The sequence below is a fragment of the Podarcis pityusensis genome (genome assembly GCF_964106645.2).
Source record: "Podarcis pityusensis genome assembly, chromosome: 8".
NCBI classification, from domain to species: Eukaryota; Metazoa; Chordata; class Lepidosauria; order Squamata; family Lacertidae; genus Podarcis; species Podarcis pityusensis.
In genome coordinates, this window is record NC_138033.1 from 55,064,786 (window position 1) to 55,080,792 (window position 16,007).

The 16,007-nt window shown below is 44.1% G+C and overlaps 2 long non-coding RNA genes across 2 annotated transcripts; one reads left to right on the forward strand and one right to left on the reverse strand.

Moving 5' to 3' along the window:
• Positions 1 to 737: 737 nt before the first annotated feature.
• Positions 738 to 11,029, reverse strand: LOC308483057. The gene is made up of 2 exons (XR_013989571.1): positions 10,873 to 11,029; positions 738 to 1,030 (listed from the first exon to the last, which is right to left on the reverse strand). It is a non-coding gene; the product is annotated as an uncharacterized lncRNA (long non-coding RNA).
• Positions 11,030 to 12,862: 1,833 nt separating this feature from the next.
• On the forward strand, positions 12,863 to 14,957 carry LOC308482477. The gene is made up of 2 exons (XR_013989299.1): positions 12,863 to 12,936; positions 14,664 to 14,957. It is a non-coding gene; the product is annotated as an uncharacterized lncRNA (long non-coding RNA).
• Positions 14,958 to 16,007: the final 1,050 nt, after the last annotated feature.

The window sequence follows — 16,007 nt, forward strand, 5'->3', positions numbered from 1 at the left end:
TTTTCACAACTACATGTGGAATATATCTATATCTATATCTATATCTATATCTATATCTATATCTATATCTATATCTATATCTATATCTATATCGTGCTTTTTATATCCATGTTTAGGGGTACTCTCATTTTGACTCAGAAAAATCACCATTTTATAGTTCAAATCAGGAAAAATAAATACAGTAAATGGACAAAAGTACAAAGATTCACAAAAAGTTTAGGGGTATGCATACCCCCTGCATACCCCCAGAAAAAAAACCACTGCCTATATCTGCCTATATCTATATCTCCATGGCATGAATTAGGTGAATAAGGTGATCTGTGCTCATGGTTGTATGTGGTTGCAGATGGAACCATGCCAGGGAAAGCATTAGAGGCCATTCCCTTTAGTCCAACCTAGAAGCCAGGGGCAGATTATAAGCAATCATTTCACACAATGGCCAGACAGATGTTTTTGCTTCTCAGTCACAAAAGAACAGCTAAGAAAAGCATGTTCCAAGGACCATCTGAGAATCATTGTTTCCCCAGAAGGACTGTGACAACCTGGCAGAGATGTCCGTCTGGCAGCTCAGTAGACTTCAAGGGGCACCTGTCTGCTCGTAGATAATGTAAGGCACTGGCAAGTTTATCAGAGCCTTTGGAGAACACCTCTCAAATTATATACTTCAAAACCAACACGCCCCTTGCCAAGCAATCTGGTGGAGTTCCCAACCATAACATGATCATTCTGAGTCCCTGTTAACCATAATTGCCTTGACATGTATTTTTTTCGCTTCAGCAATTCATCTCAGCAGCATTTAAGTCATTTGCCTTTGGTATGCTTTGCTTTCTTCCCATCCTTTGCTCGGTAGCCTTTGGTGTTGGCTACATCTGTGTTTTCCAATCCTCTTAAGGCGGCTTGCCCAAACTGGATTTTTTTTTTTTTTTTTTAGAAAAAGAAATAAATGAATGCAGAGATGCTTTTCCTCCTGTTCTTTCAACCTCTACTTGCTCTTCAAACTTCAGCTCCAATGGGCAATGGCTGGGAACTGCTAAAAATGGAAAGAAGTGGGTAAGAATTGGAGCCATAGTTTGTAAAAATTGGTGGAAGGAAGGTTGTGCTGGTGGGACTCGATTCCATTGCATGGACCTCTCTCATAAACACTAAAACTTGTGGGCGTCTAATGAAACTGAATGTTGGAAGATGAAAGAAAGGACTTCTTTGTGCAGTGCTTAGTTAAACTACGGAACTCACCCTTTACGTGAGGCAGTGATGGCCACCAACTTGGATGGCTTTAAAAGAGGAATAGACAAATTCATGGAGGATAAGGCTATCGGTGGCTACTAGCCATGATGGCTCTACTCTGCTGTAATGCTTCTGAATACCAGTTGCTGGAAACTGCAGGAGAGGGAGAGGGCTCTTGTGCTTGGGTCCTGCTTGTGGGTTTAACACAGGCACTTGTGTGCTCACTGTGAGAACAGGATGCAGGACTAGATGGACCACTGGCTGGATCCAGCAGACTCCTCTTCTGTCCTTATTCAGCTCTAGGGTGCAAGGAGAGGCATCGTGATCCCTGTCCCCACCTTCCACCTCTTGCCTCATCCCTAGTGCAATTATATTCCCCTTGATCACTTCCCAAGCCCATGGATAGTGATTTCCTCAAACATGCCCACCTGGTGCCAATGTCGTCCTCCTCTGGGCATCAGCAAAGCCCACCTCTTAGGTTTTCACAGTGCATTTCTGTGCAATGGGGAACGTCAGGTCTTGCAGGGATGGATGTGGCCTTTCCATCTGGCCCTCAGGACTCTTATCAGAGCAACATCCCTCAATGGCCCTGCCTTGCACCCTTCTTGGTGTTTTGGCTTGGCTGGAATGTGTTCTTTAACTCTGACAGCACTCCCTAAGTGTCTGAATGGAGGACAGAGAAGAGTCTGCGAGTGTGCATAGAACTATCCTACTGTAAAGGTAAAATTCACATTTGTTGCTCTGCCTACTTTTCCATTTGGACCTGCCCACCACCATCATGTGGCCCTCAGAAGGGAATGTGGCCCCCTTTCTGAAAAAGGTTCCCCACACTTGCTATACTTGTTTACTCAGAAGTAAGACCAGCTGAGTTCACTTTAAGTTTGGGAGGCAGGGAAGAATTCCCTGAAACTGCACCAAGACCACCAACACCAACAACACATTTATAGCTGCCAGTGGCTGTTTGTGTGCTTTTGATGCTGTCAACAGTTACTCCACCTCTTGCCCTTGTGTGCCATCCTTATAGTTCTTTCTGATCCTTTCCCGACCAGGAGGGATTCGCTTCAGAGCCATTTCAGGATGGAGGCAGTAAAGGGAAGCAATGTTTTGGAAGGAACTTAGTTAAACTTAGTTTAAAAATATGAGGATCACAAACTAGTGCCCAGCATCAGCAGGGAAAGGGAATAACCCAACTGCATTGTCCTCCCACCCCAAATAATGGCAGAGTGCCTCTTCCAACCCCACAGGCTGAAAATACGGTAGTGAAGTCGCAGGAAGCTTTTCAGCTCAGCTTTTTCTAAAGACTTGCACCTTAGATAGCATTGTAGTGAGCACCCTGCTATTCCCAATCTACAAGTCAATAAAATGTCCTAAGAGACGCTTCCTTCCATTAAATATATTCCTGTCAAATCAAATAACTTGTTCTTTTAATCCCTCTCTGCCTTACAGTAAAATTAATGAATTTTCCTTACAAAATACTTGAGTGGGGGGGGGCGGTTTTACAATGCAAAACTCTGTTGCTTATCTAGTTATATCTAAATTAACAGCATCTCTTGCTAGCAGGTGCTATATTTGGAAAGCAACATACTGTAAGCAATTAGAGAATTGTATGTAAATATATAATTTGTCTGACGAAAGAAGCTCTTTAGTGTGATTAACTCTCATTTAAAACTTCACTGTCAAAGGTAAACATTTTCCCCAAAACTACTGAGTCAAGCTCAGAAATCTATCAAAAAATGTGTTGCCATTAGGGTGGGTGTGAGGTGCCCATTATCAAAAATAAGAAGCTAAAGTGTTTATTTATAGCTGGGGGCTTCAGGGTAGGGGGGGAAAACCCCAAACCCTTTTATAAAAGCATTACTGCAACACTTTGAAAAGATGCAGCCAATATCTTCCCTTTGGAGGACGTTGCCAGCAATATGCTGAGGACACAGAGCTCTACTTCTCCTTTACATCTGCAGGTGAGGCAGTGGAAGTGCTGGACCGCTGTCTTGTTTTGGTAATGGACTGGATGAGAGCCAACAAGCTGAAGCTCAATCCAGTTAAGACTGAGGCACTGTTAGTGGGTGGTTCCCTAGACTACGCAGATGGATAGGAGGTTGCCTGCTATTGATGTGGTTACACCCCCTCTGAAGGAGTGGGTGCATAGCTTAAGGGCACCTTTGGATCATATGCTGTCACTTGAGGTTCAGGTGGCCCCAGTGGCATGGAATGCCTTCCATCAGCTTCAGCAGGTGTCCCATCTATGCCCCTATCTGGACAGGGATAGTTGAACTTTTGTTGTCTATGCTCTGGTAACTTCTAGGTTAGATGACTACAATGCATTACGTGTAGGGCTGCCTCTTTAGAGGTTCAGAACCTTCAGAAGGTGCAGAATTTGGCAGCCAGGTTGCTTACTGGGGCAAGACGGTTTGAGCATATTACACCGATCCTGGCCATAGCTGTCAACGTTTTCCTTTTTTTTTTAAGGGAAATTCCCTTATTCCAAATAGGATTCCTCTGAAGAAAAGGGAAAAGTTGACAGCTATGATCCTGGCCCAACTGTACTGGCTGTCAATTAATTTCCAGGCCCAATTCAAAATGCTGGTTTTGACCTATAAAGCTTTAAACAGCTCAGGACCACAATATCTCAAGTACTGTCTCTCCCCATATGAACTGACCCAGACCCTGCAATCATCATCTGAGGCCCTTCTTTGTGTTCCTCCTTCACAAGAGGTCTGGAGAGTGGTAAGTTAATGGGCTTTTTCTGTGGTGGCTCCCCTTTTATTATATGCCCTCCCCAGAGAAGCTTGACTGGTGCCTTCATTACATATCTTTAGGCACCAGGGAAAATGTTTCTCTATAACCAGGCCTTTGGCTGATTACCATTCTATGGCCTTTTAAATGCATTTGTGGGTTGTTTTTGTTTTATTATGTATTTTGTGTCCCGTTTTGTATTTTTCTGTTGTGAACTGCCCTGTGATATTTGGATGAAGGGTAATATGCAAATTTAAATAATAATAATAATAATTCCCTGCAGAGGTAAAAATTACAGATAAGAAAGTACAGTCACACTACGGGTTACAGACGCTTCGGGTTGCACGATTTCAGGTTGCACACTGTGCCGAACCTGGAAGTACCGGAACGGGTTACTTCTGGGTTTCAGCGCTTGTGCATGCGCAGAGGCGCTAAATCACGCTTTGCACATGCACGGAAATGCTGAATCGCAACCTGCACGTGCACACATGCAGCGCTGCGGGTTGCAAACGCTGTGGGTTGCAAATGTGCTTCCCGCACGGATCATGTTCGCAACCCGAGCGTCCACTGTACTCTGGACTGGGATCATAAAGAGAAGTACAGTGGTACCTCGGGTTAAGAACTTACTTCATTCTGGAGGTCCGTTATTAACCTGAAACTGTTCTTAACCGGAAGCACCACTTTAGCCAATGGGGCCTCCCCACTGCCACCGTCCCGCCACTGCACGATTTCTGTTCTCATCCTGAAGCAAAGTTCTTAACCCGAGGTACTATTTCTGGGGTAGCAGAGTCTGTAACCTGAAGCGACTGTAACCCGAGGTACCACTGTAGTGCTAAAATGATTTCAACTATTTTTCTGAGAAGGCAAAAGATACAAAGATGCTCACACAAATTCCCATCTCCATCAACATTTTACCATGTTGCAACAAGGGCCTAGTTTGAAGTTGATGATGTTTATTCTGCTGTGTCAAATCCAATTTGGAAGGTGCTCTTTGTGTGAAAACTTGAGAAAGGCTTGACAAAGCAGCAGTGCTGGGAACTATAAGCATTCATTACCCAACCTACCAGGGTGGAATCTTGGGCTAATGTGGTTGTATAAGGTTCCTATCCACTTGCCACAGCTACTTGGAATTTATTTAGGCATGATGGCAAGATATGAGGAGGGGGCTATCCCTCCCTTAAAAAACAAACAAACCCACAACACATGTTATTTGTGCTCAGTTCCTGTTTCTACTGGCTTGGCTTACGTGGCAGCCATTTTGTGTTATGCCACAACCCCACATCAGCCATTCTGGGGCTACAGCCTATGACACTTTCTCAAAACTCCAAAAAGCTTTGGTGATCCCTGTTCTCGACTGCCATTGTTCAGTGGTCACGGTTACTAGAAACACTGCGTGTGTGTAGAGGTCTTTTTATTATTTCTATACACATTTCAGCTCTAGAACTGAAAACATTCTTGGTCTGGATGTTGTGTGCTGTGAATAAAAGTTGGGAGGGCCATCTATGTCACCCCAAACACTTTGGAGGACGGATGGGATTATAATGTTAATAATTACAACAATAAAACCTTGTTTGTTAACAAATTCATTTTCAAAACAGTGTTCCAGTTGGGCTCCTAATGTCTCTCTGCAAACAGCACAACAAATAGGTCGTCATTATGCCGGGGAATAGTCTGTTAATTTTATCTCAGGCCATGTCCTCCTCCCGTTACACAGAAACACACTCATTTCTATATGAATGAATGCCTTCCTCATCACAATAATTTCCTAATGACGTTTCATGGTTGAGGGTTGCAGGTGGGGGAAGCCTTGTCTAGCATTGGCAGTAAAGTCCAAAATGAAATATAAAACATCCTTGCAAAAACTTCAGTCAGGGACAGAATGCAGCTGGGGGAAGGACATAAGACTGGATTATGTGTCTCTGTATCAAACAGAGACATCTGCTGGTCAGTCCCAAAATGGCCCCAACATTTCGTTCTCTCAGGCTGGAAAAGAGTTTGCCGTAACAGGAAGGCAGCACGTTCAGTCGGCTACCAGCTCCTGTGCATTTGCAAGGGGTTATGCATCTGTTCTGTACAAACCCCAAATCATGAGGTGGTATGTGGTGAAATTATGCCTTAATGTGGTAGGAGCAACCTCCAGCAGCCTCTGTAGGCCACTGCATTGGCTACCCCTGCTGTAGCATGACCCAGAAGCGGAGTCCATCATGGAGCGATATATATACATTTATACAGTAATCCCTCATTCTAACTCGTGCGATTTCAACCACATGCAGTCGAAGGCAGGCTGGTTGACATTGCACAAGTCAAGTCCCAAGCAAGACGGACAGCTTAAAACCTCTTTTCATTCCAGTTCCACTTGGGCTACTCAACACAAAAAGAGCTTTTAAACTCTCTGCCTTGCTTACTGGACAAGGCCCACTTGGTGCACCAGTTTGAGGAGTGCTGAGGATGCTATAGGGCATGGGTCGACAAACTACGGGCTGGGGACTGGATTTGGCCCAATTGCCTTTGGGATCCGGCCCATGGATGGTCCAGGAATTGCTGCGTGGATCGGTGTGGGGATTCTGATTGTTCGGGTTGCACCATTTCCCCCCCCCCCACACACACACACACCACGGCAGCAGCACCTCCTCCCTCCCTCCTCCTGGCTTCTACCCACCCTGCCTAGAGGAGGAAGGGGGCTGGGCTTTGTTGAGCGGCGGTTGGCTGAGCGCCATTTTAAGCAGCCCCTCTCCGGAGCCAGCCCTATCACACCGCTCATTGTCCCGCCGCCAGCCAGCCAGCCACCGCCAGCCACTGCCACTAGCAAAGCACAGGTAAGCAGCCACCAGGGCTCATCTGGTGCTGTGGAGAAGGGTCGGGGGGTATTTTTTTCAAAATATAGTCTGAGGTACAGTGGAAAAAGTTTGCTGACCCCTGCTCTAGGGACTCAGCTAGGTAAAGGTAAAGGGACCCCTGACCATTAGGTCCAGTCGCGGACGACTCTGGGGTTGCGGCGATCATCTCGCTTTATTGGTCGAGGGAGCCGGCGTACAGCTTCTGGGTCATGTGGCCAGCATGACTAAGCCGCTTCTGGTGAACCAGAGAAGCGCACGGAAACGCCGTTTACCTTCCCGCCGGAGCGGTACCTATTTATCTACTTGCACTTTGACGTGTTTTCGAACTGCTAGGTTGGCAGGAAGGGACTCAGCTACACAGCTGCAAATAAAACATTTTAAATGTGCTGTAAAGTGCAATATACAAATGTGACACTTGATGGCGATGGTGAGCTATTCAAAATTCAATGTATTTTTCAAAACGTTTTTTAAAAAAGCATTTTCACAGCGTTTTTTAAATATGTGTGTAGATTCCACCTCACTATCCCCGCCACCTGCTACCTGTGGGGCATCTCCAAAGGTTTGACTATGAAGGCATTTCACATATATGTGTAACCCTTGGAATCAAACCCACACATAAAATGAAAACTTATTGTAGTGTATTCCTAAGCACATCTCCTCAGTCATAAGCCCCACCGAGAAGACTTGCTTCAATGAGACTTAGGCTGAGTATGCACCATACATATAAAGCACAACTCCCCCCCCCCCCAGGAATCATGGGAACTGTAGTTTACTCCCCAGAGCTACACTTCCCAGCACCCATAACAAACTACAGTTCCCATGATTCTTTGGGGGAACTCATGTGCTTTAAATGTGTGGTGTGAATTCAACCTCAATCCCCATCATAGAATCATAGAATCATAGAGCTGGAAGAGACCACAAGGGCCATCGAGTCCAACCCCCTGCCAAGCAGGAAACACCATCAGAGCACTCCTGACATATGGTTGTCAAGCCTCTGCTTAAAGACCTCCAAAGAAGGAGACTCCACCACACTCCTTGGCAGCAAATTCCACTGTCGAACAGCTCTTACTGTCAGGAAGTTCTTCCTAATGTTTAGGTGGAATCTTCTTTCTTGTAGTTTGGATCCATTGCTCCGTGTCCGCTTCTCTGGAGCAGCAGAAAACAACCTTTGTCCCTCCTCTATGTGACATCCTTTTATATATTTGAACATGGCTATCATATCACCCCTTAACCTCCTCTTCTCCAGGCTAAACATGCCCAGCTTCCTTTGCCGTTCCTCATAAGGCATCGTTTCCAGGCCTTTGACCATTTTGGTTGCCCTCCTCTGGACACGTTCCAGTTTGTCAGTGTCCTTCTTGAACTGTGGTGCCCAGAACTGGACACAGTACTCCAGGTGTGGTCTGACCAGGGCAGAATACAGTGGCACTATTACTTCCCTTGATCTAGATGCTATACTCCTATTGATGCAGCCCAGAATTGCACTGGCTTTTTTAGCTGCCGCGTCACACTGTTGGCTCATGTCAAGTTTGTGGTCAACCAAGACTCCTAGATCCTTTTCACATGTACTGCTCTCAAGCCAGGTGTCCCCCATCTTGTATTTGTGCCTCTCATTTTTTTTGCCCAAGTGCAATACTTTACATTTCTCCCTGTTAAAATTCATCTTGTTTGTTTTGGCCCAGTTCTCTAATCTGTCAAGGTCGTTTTGAAGTGTGATCCTGTCCTCTGGGGTGTTAGCCACCCTTCCCAGTTTGGTGTCATCTGCAAATTTGTTCAGGATGCCCTTGAGTCCATCATCCAAGTCGTTGATAAAGATGTTGAATAAGACCGGGCCCAAGACAGAACCCTGTGGCACCCCACTAGTCACTCTTCTCCAGGATGAAGAGGAACCATTGATGAGCACCCTTTGGGTTCGGTCAGTAGCCAGTTACAAATCCACTGAGTGGTAGCATAGTCAAGACCGCATTTTACCAGCTTCTTTACAAGAATATCATGGGGCACCTTGTCAAATGCCTTGCTGAAATCAAGGTAGGCTACATCCACTGCGTTCCCTTCATCTACCAGGCTTGTAATTCTGTCAAAAAACGAGATCAGGTTAGTCTGACATGACTTATTTTTCAGAAATCCATGCTGACTATTGGTGATCACAGCATTCCTTTCTAGGTGCTCACAGACTGTTTGCTTAATGATCTGCTCCAGAATCTTCCCTGGTATTGATGTCAGACTGACTGGGCGGTAATTATTTGGGTCCTCTCTTTTCCCCTTTTTGAAAATAGGGACAACATTTGCCCTCCTCCAGTCTGCCGGGACTTCGCCTGTTCTCCAGGAATTCTCAAAGATGACTGCCAGTGGTTCTGAGATCACATCTGCCAGTTCTTTTAATACTCTTGGATGCAGTTCATCTGGCCCTGGAGACTTGAATACAAGGGCTTATAGCAAGGACATGGAATGTGGCCCTCCAGATAGTATTGGACTACAACTCCCATAATCCCCAAACATTGGCCATGCTGATTGGGGCTGATGGGTGTTGGAGCCCACTAACGTCTGGGTGGGCTGAAGGTTCCTCATCCCTGACATAAATGAGCCATCTTAGTTCTCAATGGCTCTCATTAAGATCTGTGGGACAAAGTAAAGGGGTTACAATCTGAGATGCAATATGGAGTGAGCAAAGTATGTTCCTTGTTGAAGATATTGGAATATCTGGGGGGGGGGGGGAGTTCCCCAGCAAATGACTTTGCTAGGGGAGGAGTCATTCATTCATAGAGACAGTAATAGTATACATAAGAATAGTCCTGCTGGATCAGGTCAGTGATACATCTGGTGCAACATCCTGATCTCACAGTGGCCAACCAAATGCCCATGGGAGGCCCACAATCAGGACCAGAGCAGAACAGCACTCTCCCATCTACTATGATGGGGCAAAACGTACCCAATACCCACAACCATTGGTCTCCAATGAAATACATCCCCAGGAAGGAAAGGTTATAATGCAGATGTTTTGTGTTTGCATGCAGATGTTCTTCACTCAGTTGCATTCCATAATGGATTTGATATTCTTAATTCAGCATAAACAAAAATTTATAGAGATGCACACATATTCATTCCAAAGATGTATGATACAAAGAATTGTGTTATGTAAAGACTGTGCTTTTCATACTCCCACCATATAATTTCCCCTGCCACACTCTGGATCTCTCTTGCTCTCTCTCTCACACATACCCCAAAGCCAAAAATATAACACGTTGTTCCCCTTAAAATATAAAAAATGAATTGCAACATATACCTACATCTCTAGCAATACTCTGATCTCACTGATCCCTTGGAAGCAGGAAGAGAAAGGTTGTACTCAATCAAAGCCAAATTGAACAGTAAATGGTAAATTAGCATCCAAATTACAGCAGTACATGAATCATAAAAAAATAACTTGGAAATATCAAGAAATTTCCAGCTTTGTATTCAGCCGGTGATGTTTATAGCTGCAGCTCTCTCATAAATGGGTAGGAATAAAGAAACTGAGATGTTCCTAAGAACAGCCTGGCCAATAAAGAGAAAATTTGCTAAATTGCCATAATAAAGCATTAATTTCTACAGGGAAGGGGAACTTCCTTGTAAAGATGTTTACTATACATTAGAAGACGTCCATAACAGTTTGGTTTAATAAAGTATCTTTCTCTTGTTTCTACTGTTCTCATCCTGTAATGTGGCGTCAAGACCACATACAGATAGACAATGATTATCATCCATTCTGGGTTAACTCGAGTCAAGTTACTCATGGGAGTTGCTCTCAATCTCTTTGCCAACCCTTAACGCATCTTAATAATTAGAATTGACAGTCAGATGTTAGATTAAAATAGAGGCTGGTCGTTGCTATGTTAAAGAGATGGTACAAGATCCCTTATTTGCATGTGTCTCCTTAATAAAGTGTTTGCTAAGTGGAGACGATACTCCCAAAATGAAACTGGGGTTTTTGTGTGTGTGTTTTTGCCTTTCACGTACTGCAAACATCACTTGGATAGGCAACAAATGAGCAAATCTTCTCCGAGCCGCTTTGATGGTGTCTAAATTTAATTTCGGAGCTCACCATTGCATCAGCCGCTCCTCGTAATCATTTGGCATTTTACGGAACAGAGAAAGATATTTAATTGGAGGCAGGGCGTACAGCCCAAGTCTCACAACGGGGTTCATTCCAAGGCAAGGCCAGCAGTAGGCCCTTTGCAGAGCTTTGGCCTCAGCAAGTGCCCAGTGATGCCTTCCACTAGCGCCAGCCCTGCCTTGTTATGCTGTCAATTGAGTTCTTTTTGTTGCCTGGGCAACAAAAGAAACATTGATTGATTTCTGGCCTGAGCTTTATGGGCTTTGTGATTGTTGGTGGTTTTGATGCTCTATTTTGCTTTTTAAAAAACAACTATTAGTTTTACATTAGGGGTCCTGTGAATCAAAGCACAAGATATATTATACATAGTGGGGGGGGGGTTAATAAGAATATCAAGTGCCTGTACTCATACCTTTATAAAATGTCATGGGTGCCAGCACAAGTTGGGGGCCATGGGCAGCAAAAAAAAAAGGGGGGGAGGAGTGACATACTTTGTAGTTTTTTGCCGCCACCACAACCCCACATTTTGTACTACCTTAGCCATAAAAAAAAATAAAAAATGCAATTGATTGGTGGCACAACCTAGCTGAAATTCAAATGAATTTGTTTTGAGCATTCTTCTGGGTCTCACGGGTCAGATAACAAGAAGGAAAATATTTACAGTGGTACCTCGGGTTACAGACACTTCAGCTTACAGACTCTGCTAACCCAGAAATAGTACCTTGGGTTAAGAACTTTGCTTCAGGATGAGAACAGAAATTGCACAGTGGCAGCGCAGTGGCAGCGGAAGGCCCCATTAGCTAAAGTGGTACCTCAGGTTAAGAACAGTTTCAGGTTAAGAATGGACCTCCAGAACGAATTAAGTTCTTAACCCGAGGTACCACTGTACAGCCCAAAAGTGGATGGAGAGGGGAGAGAAGCAGCTGTCAGTTTCTATGATCAAACTGAGGTCCATGGATGTTTATTAAAAAGCAAAAGATGTTGTTGTTGTTTTCTGAGAGGGGGGGGGAGAAAGAAAGAAAGAGAGAGAGAGAGAGATTCCACTGACATAAACCTTGAAGCCTGAGAAGGTCATTAAGCTGTAGATAAAGTTGCAAGAGGTGCAGGCAGGGCAAAGTGAGGAAAGAACAAATAATGGGGTAACCAGATTAAAGTTGCTGGTTTAGACATGGAATTCCACTAGCGGAATGCCTCTTATGCGGTTCAATTACTTTTTTTTTAAGCATTAATTCTGTTTTAAAGGTTCGTTCTCTACAAAATGGCCAAGTTGTTTAAGTTAAAAGTGAATAAGTACCTAACAAGTCATTAAAATCTATAAGACTGTGCAGCCCACAGGCAGCTCCATTACCTAGACTCAGTCAATTGTCGCACCATGTGATAAGATGAAGACGTTGGCTTGTTATTGGGAAATATAAAAGGTTGAATGGGGCCACTAATAAGCCACTTCAGGATGTGTTAAACTTGGTAACACTGTTCGGAAAAGCTTGGCGTGTTTTCCCAGACAGTTTTACACTATTAGAGAGTTTGTTTCTTGGAACTGTTGTTTCAAAGAGCAATCTGCTCACAACAATTCACATCTGTCAGAATATTATGCCGGTTCCAAGATGCAATTGGTGCCTGAGGATTTTTTAAATGTCCTTAGCATGTCCACTTGGGAGGGTTGATGAAATGTTAATGGTAGCTGTTCTTCACTCCATCTTAGTGAGAAAGACAGAAATTACAGGAAAATATGAATGGTATTGAAGTGTAGGTGGGTTCCCATGAGGCAAGACACAATGATAACAGCAAGAACCTTTATTGAACTTACAGAACTAGACAACAGGGGAAAAGCAACTGCTTATATACATTTCTGAAGACCTGGGCCACTCCCACTCCCAACATTATTGGCTATCTAAACTCCCAAGCTGCGAATCATAACTCAGAGTTTAAGGGCCAATGGCAGAGGCCCAAATCCTGAATTATTCTGTGATGTATCGAATCAGAACACAGGGGCTCAGAATCCTTAGTCCAGACTCAAGCTCAGGCAAACAGAGACCACTGAATACATAACAGGTGTCACAATCTGGAGAAGTGAAAAATTCAAGAGGAGCCCTGCCAAAACCAAGCAAAGGCCCATCTAGTCCTATGTCCTGTTCTCATGGTGGCCAACTAGTTACCCCAATGGGAAGCCTGTGAACAGAACCTGAGTACAACAGTGCTCTCGCCACTTATAATTCCAGCAACTAGTATTCAGAAGCCTAGTAGCCATTCATAGCCTTATCCTCCATGAATTTGTCTAATCCTCTTTAAAAGCCACCCAAGTTGGTGACCATCACCACATCTTGTGGAAGTGAGTTCCACAGATCTCAAATCTTCCAATTTCCAGCTTCACTGGATGATCCTGAGTTCCAGTCTCATGGGGGGGGGGGGAATGTCTCCCATGTCACTTGTGCCATGCCCTGCAGCATTGGAGGTGGCATGCTTCTGAATACCTGTTGCTAAAATGCATTGCGGGACATTTTTAAATGTCACCTTGTCACTTCCTGCATCCTGAGATGGAGGCTACATGTCAGATGTCAGCATGGCTATGGGTGTCAATTCCAAGGTGCTGTGCAGCTGCTTAAGGGTGCTGCATGCTGCTATCAGATGCTTCCCAGTGGGAAATCGACACCATACAGTAGGGATGGAGAACTTCAGGTGCACTGGCCCAATGAGGTCCTCTGCATCTGATGCTCAAGGCTTTCCCCAGGCCCCAAATTCACCTCAGCTGCACACCTTCTCCCCAGGCTGCATCCCTCAGCGAGGAAGGGCTGTAGCTCTGTGGTAGAACACCTGCTTCGCACGGAGAAGGTCTGAAGTTCAATCCCCAGCATCTCCATGTAGAGATGGGAGAGACTCTGCACCCAAAATCCTGGAGAACCATTGCCGGTCCCTGAGCTAGTTGGATGGTCTGAGTTAGATGGATCAATAAGTCAACTTCCTGTGGTCCCAACTTGGAAGCCTCATTAAGTGTTTGTGTCCTTGAACCCTGAGAGTGAATCTTGCTTGCCTGAAAGGAGGAGAGAGAGGACTGTGTGCAGAAACTAGCATACTGTGCAAAGGAAAAAAGCCCAGGGAGGTGGACCATGAGAGGTAAACCTACTCAAAGATGGAGCCATGCTTCTTTTAAAAAAAGAAGATATGAGTTGCATAAGCTGAACATATGCATTACTTTACTTAGAAATAAATTGCACTCAGTTCCATGATGTTACTCTCCAGGAAGTATGCCTAGGATTGCAGTCTTTTTCTTTTTTCAATATCATTTTTTTTATTAAATTTGTCAAACCATTTCACAATGATCTCCATATCAAAAAATTATGTTGTTTCATAAATTGACTTCTCACCCCCACCTCCACAGTGTTTTTACTCGAACCTTTTCTACTATATTATATCTTTAGTTATTACAAAAAGTGTCTCCATCACCATTATTTTATGATTTTTCTTCCACTGCTTTTATCTCAAATCCTGCCTGTGATTTCATTTGACTATAGCAGGGCTGTCCAGCAGGTCGATTGTGATCTACTGGTCGATCGTGGGATGTCCATGGTCGATCCTGGTCAAACTTTGAACCCTCAGCTATCCCCCCCCCCCAAAAAAAAACCCTCACAAAACTAAGTTTGGTCAACCCAATCCAATGGGTAGATCACTGCCAGTTTTTTTTATAGTGGGAGTAGATCCCAGTCTCTTGGTAACTGGACAGCCCTGGACTATAGTATTTAGGATTACAGTCTTAAGATTTGCTTTTTTCCCTCTTCCACCAGTGATTGGAAAGAAAGCTCATCAGAACTTAAGAGAACTTAAGAGAAAACAAAATATGCTTTGCCCTCCAAAAAAAAGCCGCTATTCGTTGTTTATAATTTTAAACCCAGCAAGCGGATCTCCACATCAATACAGGAAAACATATGCTGAATTCTTCCCAAAGAATAAGAGGAGGAAGGAAGGAAGAAATAGATGATCGAAAGCTGCATGGAGACGCATTTAAGCAATAAAAGACGTACAGAGCATCATAATGATCATACATTATTAATTATAAACAGTATTCACTTTGCAGTGTACAGCTGTCAATGTATAAATAGAAAGAACTCAGCAAAACTATTGCATGGAAGAGAATCCAAAATTAGGGGTGGGGGTGGTTTTTTGGGGTTGTTTTTTTTTTAATGTGTTTGCACTTTGTGAATTATTCAGCATGCAAGTTGCCTTTGCAAACAATCTATGGAGAAATTGTCCTGCACAACCCCCATGGGATGTCAGTGGTGTTCATTCAGGAGACGTGGTGCTCTTTATCAAAAGCATTTAACTTTTAAATAAAATCTGAGCTTCTTGAAGAACTGCCTCTCCACCCCTACCCCCTAAAGCCATTGCATGCATTAAAATGTCCTAAACAGAAAACACTGGGAAGGCCTGATGCACGGCTGCCATCACGTAAAAGCATTTTATTAGAGCAAAATATTAGTTTTGTTTGTTTGCTTGGCATTCAGCAGCCAGCATCCTTATTACCGCAGAATGCCTCTGGTTCCCAGCCTAAAGGCATTCAGAGTTCATCTAGAGATGGAGCAGGGGACGGCAGGCACTTCACTTCAGCGCCTCTTGCTGCTGAGCTGAGCACCACTTCCTATTCCAGTGCTGTCTGATAAGCTTATGGTGGGTGGGTATGATGCAAAGCTCAACCTGATGCTCAACAGATTGATTGCAGGTGGAGGTGGGCAGCCTGCCCAGGGCTCCCTCCAACCTGAACCTGGAGACTGAACATGAGACCATTCTGCACGAATCACATGTCTTCAGCCTGTGAATGTGAGTCAAAACCTTGGCATTTCATTCATTCATTCATTTTATTTGTATGCCGCTTTTCCACCAAAAAAAGAAATCATGCTCAAAGCAGCTTACAAGAAAGAAAACAAAGCCATTTCAAAAGGAAACAGTGCAGGCCCAGGATTTGGGTTATAATATAGAACTGAAAGAGTGGGGGAAATTACGGGAAGTAAACTGGAAATTTACGGCATGATACACTCTGAGGAAAAACTTTCAAAAAATGCAATATCTTTGGTATTTGACCCCATGGAAGCTTTCAAAAATGTATAAAAATATATCTAGTACTTGTTGGAGAT